Raw genomic sequence first — 14233 nt, forward strand, 5'->3', positions numbered from 1 at the left:
AAGACCACATACTTGATAATTAGATAAAATGGAATTCAAGCCAATGATAGAGAGAAAGGAGAATGGAGTTCATTTATTCTACCAACTGCCTCTGTGTGGGGCCTCTGAGGATGGCTACTTGTCCAGACCAAAGGCGTTATGTCAGATAGGCCAACGATGCAATATCACACTCCTAAAGATTTCTTTGTTTTTCCCTCCCTTTTGACCTCCTTTCTTCCTTCCTTTCCTCCCTCTTCCTTTTCTTCTTCTTCCTTCTCTTTTGCCTCCTTCCCTCTTCCTCATTCCTTCTTTTTTTCCTACCCTCTTTTGTTTCTTCGTTTTCTTTTTTTTTAAATTTATTTATTTATTAGAAACAGAGAGGGATAGTGTCTGAGAATGGATGCACCAGGGCTTCTAGCCACTGCAAACGAACTCCAGATTCATATGCTACCATGTGCATCTGGATTATGTGGGACCTGGAGAATTGAACCAGGGCCCTTAGGCTTCGCAGGAATGCATCTTAACCACTAAGCCATCTCTTCAGCCCTGGTTTTGGTTTTTTAAAGACATGGTCTCACTTACGTAGCCAAGACTGACCTTGCACTGTAGATCCTCTTGCTTCAGCCTCCTGAAAATTGGGATTATGAAGTTTTTACAAAATCGTGCTGTATTGGATGCGATTTTTTAATCTGATTGTCTAATGAACAGAGAATTTCAATAAATAGAAAAAAGGCCTGAGAATTAATGCAGACAGAATTTCATTGCCTCTGACCCGGTTGTTGCATGACTTTCAGAGTATAAGTGTTAACATAGCAACATGATTCTACAAGAAAGAATTTATAACCATAGGAAACATTCAGAGTCACTATCATAAAAGCATTTCTAACTAAACATAGAGGTGTCTAAAATAGCTTTAATTCTAAGTGAAATCCTAACTGGAGCTGCCTCAGATAAGTTACATCTGTCTTAAAGCACCAGCAACTCACTTCTCCAGATATTACTGTGGACTAGATAGTTCTAAAATTACTTTCAAGGAACTCTGGTTTGAGTATAGATATGTGGAGTACATTAAGCGATAGTATCAAGCGTCTGCTCTTGGAGTCGCTCAGCGTGTTTACAGCACTTGTCTTGAGGCATCCACTGGCATCTGCCTTCAATCATGGTGGCTGCTCTGGAGAGGTGTGCTTGGCCAGGTGACTTGATCTACCCTGATTGCTTTTCCATTTAGAAAATAGAGCATCCAGGACAGCCAGCCTCAGGGATATGGTGCTTTGATTGAAAACCTATTCATATAAACTGATGCATGCTTGAAAAATAACCCATGTGAGATTTGAAGCAATTTTGTATTTTAAAACCAGCCCTTATGATTCTTTGGCTGAGTCCCATTAGCTGATGGTTCTCATAGGAAACCCAAGCAAAAAAAGGAATTTTTTTATGGTCATGTGAGGATGAGAGATCATGTGGCAGGGCCGGGGAGTGGATTTTATTTTATTTTTTTGCCCTGTTATGGCGTTGGAGCAACAAAGAAGTGGCCAATGTAAAAAAAAATTTTCAAATAAAATGTTCTTTATGGTTTCCGTGTTTAAATTCCACATGCCATTTGGGATCCAGGCCCCATTGCATAATGAACATAAGCTTCCGTGGATGGATTTGAGCTCAGGATTGATTATGTGGTCAACTTTAACTGAACTAATGTTTTGGTCTGGCTTTTTACTGAGTGATTTTAGTCTTAACTCTTTTAGTTGGAGCTCCAAGAAAAACGTGTGCTAGTGTGTGTTAAAATAAACAGTTGATATTTTTAAATCATTTTCTGTGTGATAGCAAATACCAGACTGTTTTTATAAACTATTACTTTGGATCGCAACTTTTGAAATAGTCATGGAGTTTGGAAACTGGTCAATAAAGATCTGTGAAATTAAAACATGCCACATAGTTAGCAGACAGAAGAGCAGAAAAGTTTGAAATCCAGACAAGGGAGCAAAAGAATAATCTCAAGGACATCTTGGTTTCTTCATGAAGCTAGAGGCCGATTGCAGAAACTGAGGGACCAGTAGCCATCTTCTGTGTGCCACCCGCTACCTGTGTACCTCTGCTCTGGGCCCCTGGAGTCAGGCCTGTACTGAACACATTGGCCATTTCTCTTTGCTTTCTGACCATCCCTGGCTTGGGATGAGTGAGAAGTGCTAGAAGGAGACTCAAGGAGGTGTTTATTCTACTGGCTCCCTTCCTGTGGGATGGCTGAAAACTAATGACTGGCTTCAGCTATTCTCAGGCTGCCCTTCCCACTTAGACCACCCTGTCTTACCCCTTTCACTATCCTCACCTCAGCTTCCTGGGTAGTTTTAGCTTTTGAGCCATCAATGTAAAAAGGGAGGAAGGAAAGGAGAGTGGGAAGGAAGGAAAGAGAACGAAACCAGGAACCTGTGTTTTGTGGTGATGTGTTGAATTGTTGGCATACTAGAAGACATCTACCTGAGAGTTTCTGAGAGCAGAATCCAAGTCCAAGGCGGGTCCTGAGGAATCACCACAGCAGTTAAATGAACTGCTACCCTTGACTGCATTGAATAGCAGAGGTAAGTATTGGCTACATGGTAATTGTCCTTTTTGGAGATTAACTTGTTCTGGAGGTTGAGATCACTGGATTTCTCTCAGGCTCTGGTGCTTGTTCAATACACATTTGTCACACATCCTGGAGCTTTATTATATAGTAGGTGGCCCGATTGTTTTTTTTTTTTATCTGTTTGAGCATTGAAACAATAATTTTTCTTCTCTGGCTAAAGTGAGGTGTTGAGTGTTTGAAGTCAACAGAATAGAGGCTTACTTAATAATGCTGGATGCATGTATCTTTCTGGAGGGCCTGCTTTGAGGAAAGGATCTTTTTCTTTCCTGTTGATATTTACAATCTGTGAGGTATATTGGTTGTAGTCATTAAAACATGGACAAAGCCATGGGAGAAATTTCATTTAATAAGATATCTATTTGATGGTCAAATTGTAGTAATTACTTATTTAATAAAGGTGGTTTGGACAACCATCTCACAGGCCATTTATAGAATAGTTTAGACTACATAGCTTTTAAGGTATTCAACAAATAATTTAAGGTCTAATTATACTAGGTAAAGGGACCCAATGTTGATGAAAAGAGTCTAGATTCATGGTCTCAGAGGACATGTATGCTGTATAGCACATGCATGGTGGAGCAAATTTCATTGCACTTACATGAAATGGGCAGCAAATCACAGACACTTTATTTTATTTTATCCTGAAGTTCAACTACTCACACAGAGTTGACCAAATACAGATTTTTGTCATTATTCCTTAATGTGGGTGGCCTCAACATTTCCCTTCTTGCTTCCTGAGCTTTATAACTTTTCCTACTAAATACCTTCATCTTATACATGGTTGCTATATCCAAAGTGACTTTCCAGAGATCCAGCTCTTCAGTTTGCATGAACTACTGTTTATTCTTGCAGGGTTAGTGAATAGGATGTTTGCTCCTCCTTTTCTCCCGGTGAACGATTGATTTGTGAATACTACCTAATTACCATCCGGCAGCTAAGGATCTGGGGAAGACAATGAGTTTCCATGTTTTGAAAAATATAAGATGAGGCCCCAAGCAATTTCTGGTAGGAATCTTCCCATATAGCTTTCTTCTGTTATCTTTCTCTAACTAGTGAAGCTTTCTGTTTTTTCTTCAAAAGAATTTTATGAGCCAGATGTTCAACTTATATCAAAGTTTGTGACTTTGGAAGGGAGTCTGAGCACCTGGACAAGTGCTGGGAGGAGGGGAGTGTTTTAAGAACTGTAAGAAGCTGCCCAACTCTCACAGTCATTGTGGGCACATGCGGCACCCATGTGTGATGAGTCCTCATTGTCACATCAAACAAAGCAGAAAAAAGTCCTTTGTTTTTGTCACTAATGAGATATTTCTATACAGCTGGAGTCTTTTAAAAACTCTCAAAGAAACCACACTTTATGAAAAGTGCTATGTTATGTGAAATATCTGTGATTTAAAAAACCTCCAAGATGCCATCATCTTTAAGACACTGAGAATGCACTCATTCTAAAAGTCTTCTAACTCAGCAACAAATCACAGGCAAGATTAAATCCTACAGTTGTTCTGCACAGTTTATTCTCACTGTTCTGTAAATACAACTCACTAAGTATGCCAAAGGCTGGAAGCCAAGTTTTTTTGTCTCCTTTATGCTTTTCTTTTCCCTTTATGACCACATTCTTTGTAACTCTACTTATTAACAACTGAATTCAGGAAAATCTTAAGGAGGGATGGAGGAACTGTCAGAGCAGCTAAGGGCTCCGATTGGGCATGTACACTTTAACTGGATGCAAAGAGTAAACCTCCACCAGGAATTCAGGGCATCCGGGGCACTGGGGCAGATGAGTGGGGACAATGATCCTTCCTTACTGTCCTGTAACCTCTCTAGACTGACAGGAGCTTACCTGTCAGTACTGCCCATGTAGTGGATATGATAACTCCCACAGAAGCAAGTATGTTCCTCCAAGTCTTAGCGACTGACCCAAGTATTCGAGAACAAAGAAAAATGGGGTTGAAAACCTCCTAACTCTGCTTCCTGTTTCTGGGCTATGTTTGCACATGTACCTATCATAACTCAACATTTCTGGGTCATTTGCTTCTCCCACTGAGTAGACAAAAATGCCTGTCCATCTATGTCAAAGAAAAATGCCAAAAGACAAAGGAGGTCAACAGGTCATGTATGATTACAACATGAGCTTTAGACCTGACTTCTTGGGTCCAAATTCTCACTCTAGTCACCAGCCATGTTACTTGCATGTAGCAGGTTCATTGTTTTCTGCTTTGGTTTAGTCACCTGCAAAATGAAGAAAAATACTAGGACCAGCATCATACACTTACTATGAACTGTTTATGTGAGGAACTTAGAACAGTGTCTGATGCATATAGAAGCTGTTGTATGAATGTTAATAAGAAGCATAGTTTCAGCCGGGCGTGGTGGTGCATGCCTTTAATCCCAGCACTCAGGAGGCAGAGGTAGGAGAATCACTGTGAGTTCGAGGCCACCCTGAGACTATAGGTCAGTCTGGACCAGAGTGAGAGACCCTATCTTGAGAAAACAAAACAAAAAGCATAGCTTCATATTATTTAAATACTATTATTAATGGGGACATCCTAGATTCTAGTGTTCGCTGTTTTAACAGTTCTTTTGGTAGAATTCTGATATGCCTCATATACCCTCCTTCTGTTATATTCCCCTGGTCATGGGTCATGTCCCAGCCCTGGAAGAACACAAGAACACTGCTGTTCCTCTCCTCATGTCTAGTGCAGAATCTGGGGTACTAAACTCAGCTAAAGAAGGGCAGATAAGCATAACCACATGCTTCTTGATATCCATCTCAACAGGGCTCGTAACCCCTCCAGAAATTTTACTTTTATTCCTCATACTCCACAAGAAATCTTTCCAACCTTGCCAAGTCTCTTCTAGTCACCGGGCTCACATCTCCTTCCCTAGCTCTCAAATGATAATTTTGCTTTCATTTTTCAGGAAAAGTGCCATGAGACTGAAATCAGTTTATTCTGCCTCCAAATCAGTGAGTGTATGACACACCTCCCCTGGGAGGAAATACATGGACGTTTTTTATTCTCTTCCCTGTCCTTCCCAGGAACATACTTCATCTCTTATCTTCTTTTCTTCTATCTTCAGTATATCATTCCCCACTGGTCCCTTCTCCTGCCCATATCTAGGTAAGCATGGGTTTCTTTGCACATGAGCACACACACACACACACACACACACACACACACACACACACACTTTTCCTTAATTCCATGGCCCCTTTCAGTCACAGCCCAAGAAAAGTCACCCTTCCTGTTTAGAACCATACATCTTTTGTTTTTTATTGGAGTTTACTTTCTCAGGAAATGGCTCAATCTTTCACACAGTGCCCTAACCCGAACCGTGGAAACTTTCTAAGCTTATCTCCTTCATTGTACACATCTTATTTGTTGCCTTGGATCCTCCTTCGGTCCCCGAAATAACTTTTTATTTTTCTCAATTTTTATTAACATTTTCCATGATTATAAAAAATATCCCATGGTAATACCCTCCCCCTCCCCCCCCCCAACTTTCCCCTTTGAAATTCCATTCTCCATCATATCCCCTCCCCATTTCAATCAGTCTCTCTTTTATTTTGATGTCATGATCTTTTCCTCCTCTTATGATGGTCTTGTGTAGGTTGTGTCAGGAATCCACTCTCTTTTCTTTGCTCTATGCTGTTTGTTTTATTTCTCACCTAAATTACAGTCACTAATCTCATTTTTGGTCTTCTGTGTTCCATCTGTCCACCTTGAGTGATATTGAGTATTAAGACTTGATCATGGGACTCTTGATAGACATTCTGCATGAAGTTTCCATTGCCTTTGAAATTCATACAGACTCCTCTGCAGGCCCTCTGCTTGGAACTGTAGAAGCTCTGGTCCTGCTGGCTCCCTGGTCTCTTCACTTTTTAAGCTTTTAAAGTTTAATTTAATTGTATTATTGTTTAATTTTTATTTGTTATTGACAACTTGCATAATTGTAAACAATCTCCCATGGTAATTCCCTCCCTCCCCCTACTTTCCCCTTTGAAACTCCACTTTCCATCGTATCCCCTCCCCCTCTCAGTCAGACTCTCTTTTGTTTTGATGTCATCATCTTTTCCTCCTGTTATGATGGTCTTGTGTAGGTAGTGCTTCACTATGTCCCTCTGATGGCTACCTTGGGTTTTGCCAAGACACCATCTTGTTATGCCCATCGCTAGACCTTCCTGAAGGTTGTTCTTTCTGTGTTAGAAGCCTGGAATCCTCCCTTAGGCTCAGACATTTTTTTCTGGTACATATTTTTATTCTTCGGGTGTCTGACCACTAGACCAAGTTTTTTTTTTTTTTTTTAGTACAGGGGATATTTTCTCCCCTATACCTATAGCTAGAACAGGGCCTGACATATAGGGATTAATAAATTCCCTATATTTACTGAAAAGTGAATTAAAAAACTTACACATTTGGCTGCTTCTTTTTTTCCCATTGTCTCTGACATTTTTTCAGGTATTCCATCATATCACTAATCTTATGTCAAAATCCAGTTTAGTTACCCACTACTTCCCACACTTTTAATATTACTTTTCATTTTCCTAATCCGTGATTGCTGTGTTGGGGTGTTTCTGGACAAATGGGGTCAATAATTTCATACTGCCCAGCAAGAGTGCTCTGTTGTTTGTGGTTTGGTGCCCTACTGTGTGGTGAGAGGGGTGGCCTAGGAGATATGTTTCACAGTGGTGCATCCATAGAGGACAGATTGATGATGAAGACCCTGGCCCTAGCACTTCAGTTTCCAGCTCCCCAAAGCTGCCTCATCATCTGGGGTGATTGGTATTTCTGGCTCCTGCATGTCAGTAGTATAATCTTTTCCACGCTTCACTTTGAGGAAAGACATCTCCTTGTTTTACACCAGGTATGTACTTTAATCTGGAAAACCAGCCACATTTCTTTCATTGTAAGTACAACCCCTTTCACTCCATCCTAGAACACAAGGGATGTTTCTTTCTCCCATGGATGGTCAAGAAAGAAAATTAAGCCTTTCAAATACATATCACTGACACTCTTTCCTAATGTGTTAGTTACCTTTCTCATCACTCTGACAAAAATAACTGACAAAAGTGACTTAAGGAGGGTTTATTCCAGCTTACAGTTCAAGGTTACTGTCAATCATGCAGTGAAAGCATTGTGGCAGAAGCATGAAGCCAATGATCACATTATATCTGCAGTTAGGAAATAGAGACCAGTGACTACTGGTGCTTAGCTGGCTTTCTCCTTTTTATGCACCCAGGACTCCCAGCCTATGGGATGGCACCACCTCAATGAACCTCATCTAGAAAATTCCTCATAGATATGCTCAGAGATTTATTTTAGTAGTGATTCTAAATCCTGCAATGTGACAACCAAGATTAATCCTCACACCTAGTTAACTCTTTGTAGTAAAGCAATAACAAACTAAGATGTCAGTCTGCATTTTTCTTAGTACCTTACCATATTGTATATCTATTCCAGTGTCCTTGAATTATCTTCTTTACTAGACCAAGAGTTTCTCAAGGATGAGGCTTCTCCAATTCACCTTCTTATTCTGAATACTTGGCATAGATTCTACCATTTAATATTTGCTCAATAAATATTATTTCCATAAATGAATGAATTATAGGTTAGTATTCTGCATTTCTTATAAGTGGTCATTACTTAGGGGAACACAAATCCTGATGCAGTTATTTTCAAAGACTGCTTTTCAAAAATAGCACACTGTGGAAATCTAAGGCTCTTCAGAGACAAGAAGTTCAATTTGTTCCTTTCAATATAACCCTTCCCCCTTCAAACACTTATTAGTAATAACTACAGAAGCCACATTCAAGTAATCACTTCTATTTCCTTGAATCCAGGTCAGGTTTTTTTTTTTTTTTTTTTCAAAGCCATAATCTTCAATTAGCCACAGTGATTTCTGTCATTTAGGAATATCCTTGATGTAGTGAATACATGGTTCTTATCCTAGGGCTGAAATTCACTTGATAGTCTAGACATTCTTTGTTTGCTCTGGATGAAAGTTCACATTTCTTTGTAACACAAGTTACATGAACAGGTAAATGAAAACGAGTTTTGCACTGTGATTTCCCATTAATCATGATCATCAATTCATGAATTCCTGATCAGCCTGTTTGGTTTGGATCTGATCTTTCACCTCCATGTTTAGAAGTTGAATTACAGATAATTGCATGCATTATGCCACTTGTGACAGTATTTGAGCTGATTAGCTTGTAGAGAACTGATTAGATGAAGGCTATAGTACTGTAAAAGTGTGCATTATAATAGGCTATGTAGATGAGCTTGTAGAGATATTACATATGACACAAAACTAAAAGAACAGATTTTTATTCAAATTAGAGACTCTCTTAATTGTACTCCACCAGCATCACAGTGCATGACAGTCACTGAATGACTATGTAAATTTAGCCCCACATTTTTTTTTTTTTTATCAACTGCCCATAATGACTTTCCTGCTCTCTGCTAAAGAAAAAGAGAAAGCACAAATGGAAAGTTCTGACAGGTGGGATGAAATGTACAACAAAGAGCACAGCACAAAGGGCTCCTGTGCAGCTCCCCATAAGGTCTACACTGCAGAGTTCCATTCTACTTGTCTACTGACAAGCTTTGGGAGACACCGTTCATTTTGATAAAGGGCTCGCAGATACCCCAGACTGTCTGACTACATGCAAAGGGTCTTGTCTCATCTTCACACTACGCCTCTCAGACCCGGGTGCTTCCTGTCTTGGAAGCTTTAGGTTGTACGGGGATATTTTGAATGGCTTTGTCACTGCAGCTTACTGTGTGGTTTTCCTCTTGACTTGCTTATCATTGATAATTTAATCATCGCTGCTTCTGGCAGCCTCTGTGTGTAACCTGCTTGGTTTTTGTATGTTGCAATTACCTGATGTAATCTGGACTTTTGATTTTTCTTAGGGAGTGCAATAGCTACTCTGAAAAGTAATAAAATAAATAGGAATGTCCTCTACCCCACCTTCCATGGACAATCTGCTATTTAGCTGCATAATTTAAAAAATTCCATCTTTACCAAAGGAGAAAAAGCAGAATGTGGCAGCACAGTGGAGGTTTCTGGGGGCTTCTGAAATACCTCAGCCGACGCAGGACATTTGCAGGATGTTGCAGAAGAAACGCACATTTCTTGGAAAAGTATCGTGAAGAGAACTTGCAGCAAAACATTATCAAGTCTTACAGAAGGGCAACCACATAAACATATGAATCAGGTTGGCTTTTTTGTTTTGGGACATTTTGGATATTGATTTTTTAAGTTTTTTTTTTTTTCAAAGAACATATGTCTTCTAACTTGTATCTTTTTTATAGTAGGTAACTGAAAACATTCTAAATATGCACAGCTTAATAAAACATTTGGAAGACAGGTAAAAACAGTCATCATGTGACTTGATATTTTATTTGATTTTTTTTTTTTTGGAACTTAGCAGACTGAAAGTCATATGATTTCATTGAATTTGTTGGTTTGGTCCATAAGATAGTAGAATGCTTTGTTCTTTGCGATGTCTTCATGATATTAGCTTTTCCATCTATAAAATAACAATGGAGTTTACCTCATGTGTAAGGCAGAATAATGACCCCCAAAGATATCCATGTTGTGACATTCAGGACCTCCAGATTTTATATGACAAAAGGATTTGGCAGATGTGATTAAGGGCCTGAAATTAGGGCTATTATCTCGTATTATCTGAATAAGTCCACTCTAATCACATGTCTCCTTAAAAACAGGGAACTTTCCTCAAGAGTTAAGGAAGTGAGAGAAAAAAGAGAGGAGAGTCAAGGCATGACTAGGCTTTGAACCACCAGCTTTAAAGATGGAAGGGTGGAGTCACAAGTCAAAGAATATGGGTGGTCTCAAGAAGCTGATGGGTAGGAAAAAACCCCAGGTCTCAGTCCCACAACTGGTATGAATTGAATTCTACCCACAACACCAACAAGCAAGGAGTTGTATTCTCCCCTACAATTTCCAAAAGGAAGCCCTTGAAACCCACACTGGACTTCTTGCCTACAGAACAGTAAGATAATAAATTTAAATTTTTGTTATTCAATTGTAGACTTGTGCTTTCATCAGTCATAAGAAATGAAACATTTAGATCATCACCTCCAAGGCCCAGGGAACACTGTAGAAGAGGGGGCAGAAAGAATGTAAGAGCCAAAGGTGGTTCTGGAAGGAATGCTCTGGACATGCCACTGCTCTTATACTCATTAACTCACAGCAGCTGTGATTACCTGCACAAGACCTACATAAGATTAGGCCCAGCACCATTCCTTCATGGGTGGCAGAGGGATTCAGGAGGCCCCCATCTGTCCCTTAGAAATTATTGGCAGAGGCAGGGTGTGGCGGCACATGCCTTTAATCCCAGCACTTGGGAGGCAGAGGTAGGAGGATTGCCATGAGTTTAAGGCCACCCTGAGACTACATAGTGCATTTCAGGTCAGCCTGGACTAGAGTGAGACCCTACCTTGAGAAACAGAAAAAAAAAAAAAAAAGAAAGAAAAAAAAGAAGAAATTATTGGCTGTGGATGGTTGCTTGGGAAGGGTGTGAAATTTTCTTCAGCAGTATATCCTCCAGCAGGTAGTTCATGCTCTGGTAAATAACCCCCAACCATGCTTATGTAAGCAAGCCTAATTAAAATCAGTAGATCATACACACACAAAAGACATTAAAGTAGAATTAGGACTATTTGGGGAGAAAAAGGGGTTCGGCAGGAGGAGTAGGGTGACCAGAGAAGGGATTGGGAATGAATATGACCAGAATACGTAATATACATGTAAAAATTGTCAAAAGATAAATGTAAGTAAAAATAATGAATAAATAGGGGCTGTAGAGCTGACTCAGCAGTTAAGGAACTTGCCTACAAAGCCTAACAACCGTGGTTAGATTCTGCAGGACCCATGTAAAGCTAGATGTACAGGAGCACATGTATCTGGAGTTCGTTTGCAGTGGCTGGAGGCCCTGATGTGCCCATTTTCTCTCTCTCTCTGTCTCTCTTCTATCTCTTTCTGCTTACGAATAAAAATATTTTAAAAATAATGAATAAATTTTAAAAATGAAGACAATATGTGGTGGGCATTAGCATTAATGCGAAGGACTAGGGAAGTTTTGGTCTTTCTTTTTCTTCTGTACACTCTTTGCCAGAGGTGGTATAACTTCAGGTTAGCAACACCTAGCTTTCTGAAGAGAGTTCTTGATCACTTTAGTCTTTTTGAGCTTTGTGAAGTTGAATAAAATAAAAGAAGTTGTGGTAGTTTGAATATAAACTGTTCCCCAGGGGCACATGTGTTTGGACACTTAGTCCCCATTAAAGTTGTGCTATTCGGGAAGATTATGGAATCTTTAGGAGGCAGAGCTTTGAGAGAGTATGTCACTGAGAATGGGGGTGGCAGCTTGAGGGTCAGAACCAGGCCCCACTTGTTTGTTTGTTTTGTTTTCCTGTTTCCTTCTTGCTGATGTGATGATGTCACACAGGCTTCTTTCTCTGACCTGTCATGGTCACCATGAAGGACTCAATACTCTGGAACTGTAAACTGATTTAAAGCCTCTTCCTTTCATAAGTTGCTTCTGGTTGGGCATATTATCCTAGCAATAAAAACTGATGTGGGAGTGGCAAAAAGAAGGTTGTTACTGAAGGAGACACTAAATTCCTGATGGGCTAAAAAAGTTGTCAACTGGTTGTGTGAGAACGGTGTGGACAAGTGGAGAAGTCGTCTAGAAGGTGACAGGGACCAAACCTAATGGTTGAAAGGGACTAGAAGGGAGGGCAGAAGAAATAAGAGAGAACAGAGAAGAGAGAAGGGAGAATGAGGGGAGGAGGAAGGGAGGAAGAGAGAGAGAGAGAGAGAGAGAAGATTAAGAATTTATTTCTAGCCAGGCATAGTGGCTCATGCCTTTAATTCCAGCACTCAAGAGGCAGAGATAGGAGGATTGCCATGAGTTCGAGGCCAGTCTGAGAATACATAGTGAATTCCAGGTCAGCCTGAGCTAGAGTGAGACCCTACCTTGAGAAACCAAACCAAAAAAAAAAAGATAGCTCAGTTCATAACATGCTTGTCTTACAAGCATGAGAACCTGAGTTGAGTCCTCAACACCCATGTAAAACACTGCTGGGTATGTGTGGTGGCATGCATTTTTAATCTCATCATTGGGAAGGTGGAACCTTAGAACCTTCTGAATAGCCAATTTAGCCTAATTGGCTGGTTCCAGGCCAGTGAGAGACCCTGTCTCAAAATATGTATATGACACCTGAATAATGGCATCCCAAATTGTCTTACAACCTTCACATGAATGTACATGCACATACACACACACACACACAGGTAGCTGTACACACTCAAAATGCACACACATGTGTACATACACACAAAATTTCTGGGATTTTGAGTAACAGGGTCTCAGGAGATTAAGGATTTCTTTTTTGAGATAGGGTCTCACTCTAGCTCAGGTTGGTGGTCTCAGGGTGACCTCAAACTTATGGCGATCCTCCTACTTCTGCCTCCCTAGTGCTGGGATTAAAAGCATGTGCCACTATGCCCAGCTAGATTAAAATTATGTTTTTAATATTTTATTTATTTATTTATTTGACAGAGAAAGAGAGATTGTGTGTATGTGTGTGTGTGTGTGTGTGTGTGAGAGAGAGAGAGAGAGAGAGAGAGAGAGAGAAAGAGAGAGAGAGAGAGAGAGAGAGAATGGGCATTCTAGGGCCTCCAGTCACTGAAAATGAATTCGAGATGCATTTGCCCCCTTGCACATCTGGCTAAAGTAGGCCCTAGGGAATCGAACCTGGGTCCTTTGACTTTTCAGGCAAATGCATTAACCACTAAGCCATCCCTCCAGCGCTGGATTAAGGAATTTTAAGAGATGTTGGCAATTATTTCTTCATTCCAGGTACTATGTTTTCCTTAAAGATATAGGCAAAGCTTGAACTCATAGATTTTTCTTCAAAAATAAGTCTATAGCCAAATGTAGTGGTGTACACATTTAATCCCAGCACACAGGAAGCTGAAGTAGGATTACCATGAGTTTGAGGCCAGCCTGGGCTACCAAGTGAGTTCCAGATTATCCTGGGCTAGAGTAGGACCCTATCTAGAAAAATAATTCTATTCTGGATTGAGTTCAGAGTTTATGACACATACATCATAAGAACACAGGAAGTAACTGAATTGCAAAGGAATGAAATGTTCAGATAAAAGAATGTATATAAAGTCTAGACCAAATTAATACTTTTTAAAAACTTCTGTTGTATGTTATACGTTTAGGTAGGCAGGTGGATAGATCATTTATGGGTAGATGGACAGATAGATGATAGATAGATAGATAGATAGATAGATAGATAGATAGATAGATAGATAATAGATACAACTTAGACCACCTTATACCAAGGTTCTTTCTATGCTAGTAGCAAAATCTCTGTGAATGGGACATTTTATGTCATTGACTAAACTACGAACTTGAACTGATCTTTCCTCAGTATTAAACAGGATTATAGTTAGACCCGAGTTTAAATTGTAGCCCCCTTTGTCTAGTGTAGCTCTTTTTTCTGGGTTGGATAGGACATTCCATCTTGAAGCAGAATAGCTATGATGACATTTGACTCTCATGAAATTGGATGTAACATTAGCTCATGGATGGGT

The 14233-nt window shown here is 39.9% G+C and overlaps 1 long non-coding RNA gene across 1 annotated transcript in view; it reads left to right on the forward strand.

The window, feature by feature from the left end:
• The first annotated feature begins 2441 nt into the window (after positions 1-2441).
• Positions 2442-14233, forward strand: part of LOC123460201 — a 35885-nt gene continuing 24093 nt past the window's right edge. The window contains exon 1 of the long non-coding RNA XR_006636853.1: positions 2442-2552. This is a non-coding gene — a long non-coding RNA (uncharacterized LOC123460201). The remainder of the gene's footprint in view (positions 2553-14233) is intronic.

This window comes from Jaculus jaculus, chromosome 4 (assembly GCF_020740685.1).
Source record: "Jaculus jaculus isolate mJacJac1 chromosome 4, mJacJac1.mat.Y.cur, whole genome shotgun sequence".
Classification (NCBI taxonomy): Eukaryota; Metazoa; Chordata; class Mammalia; order Rodentia; family Dipodidae; genus Jaculus; species Jaculus jaculus.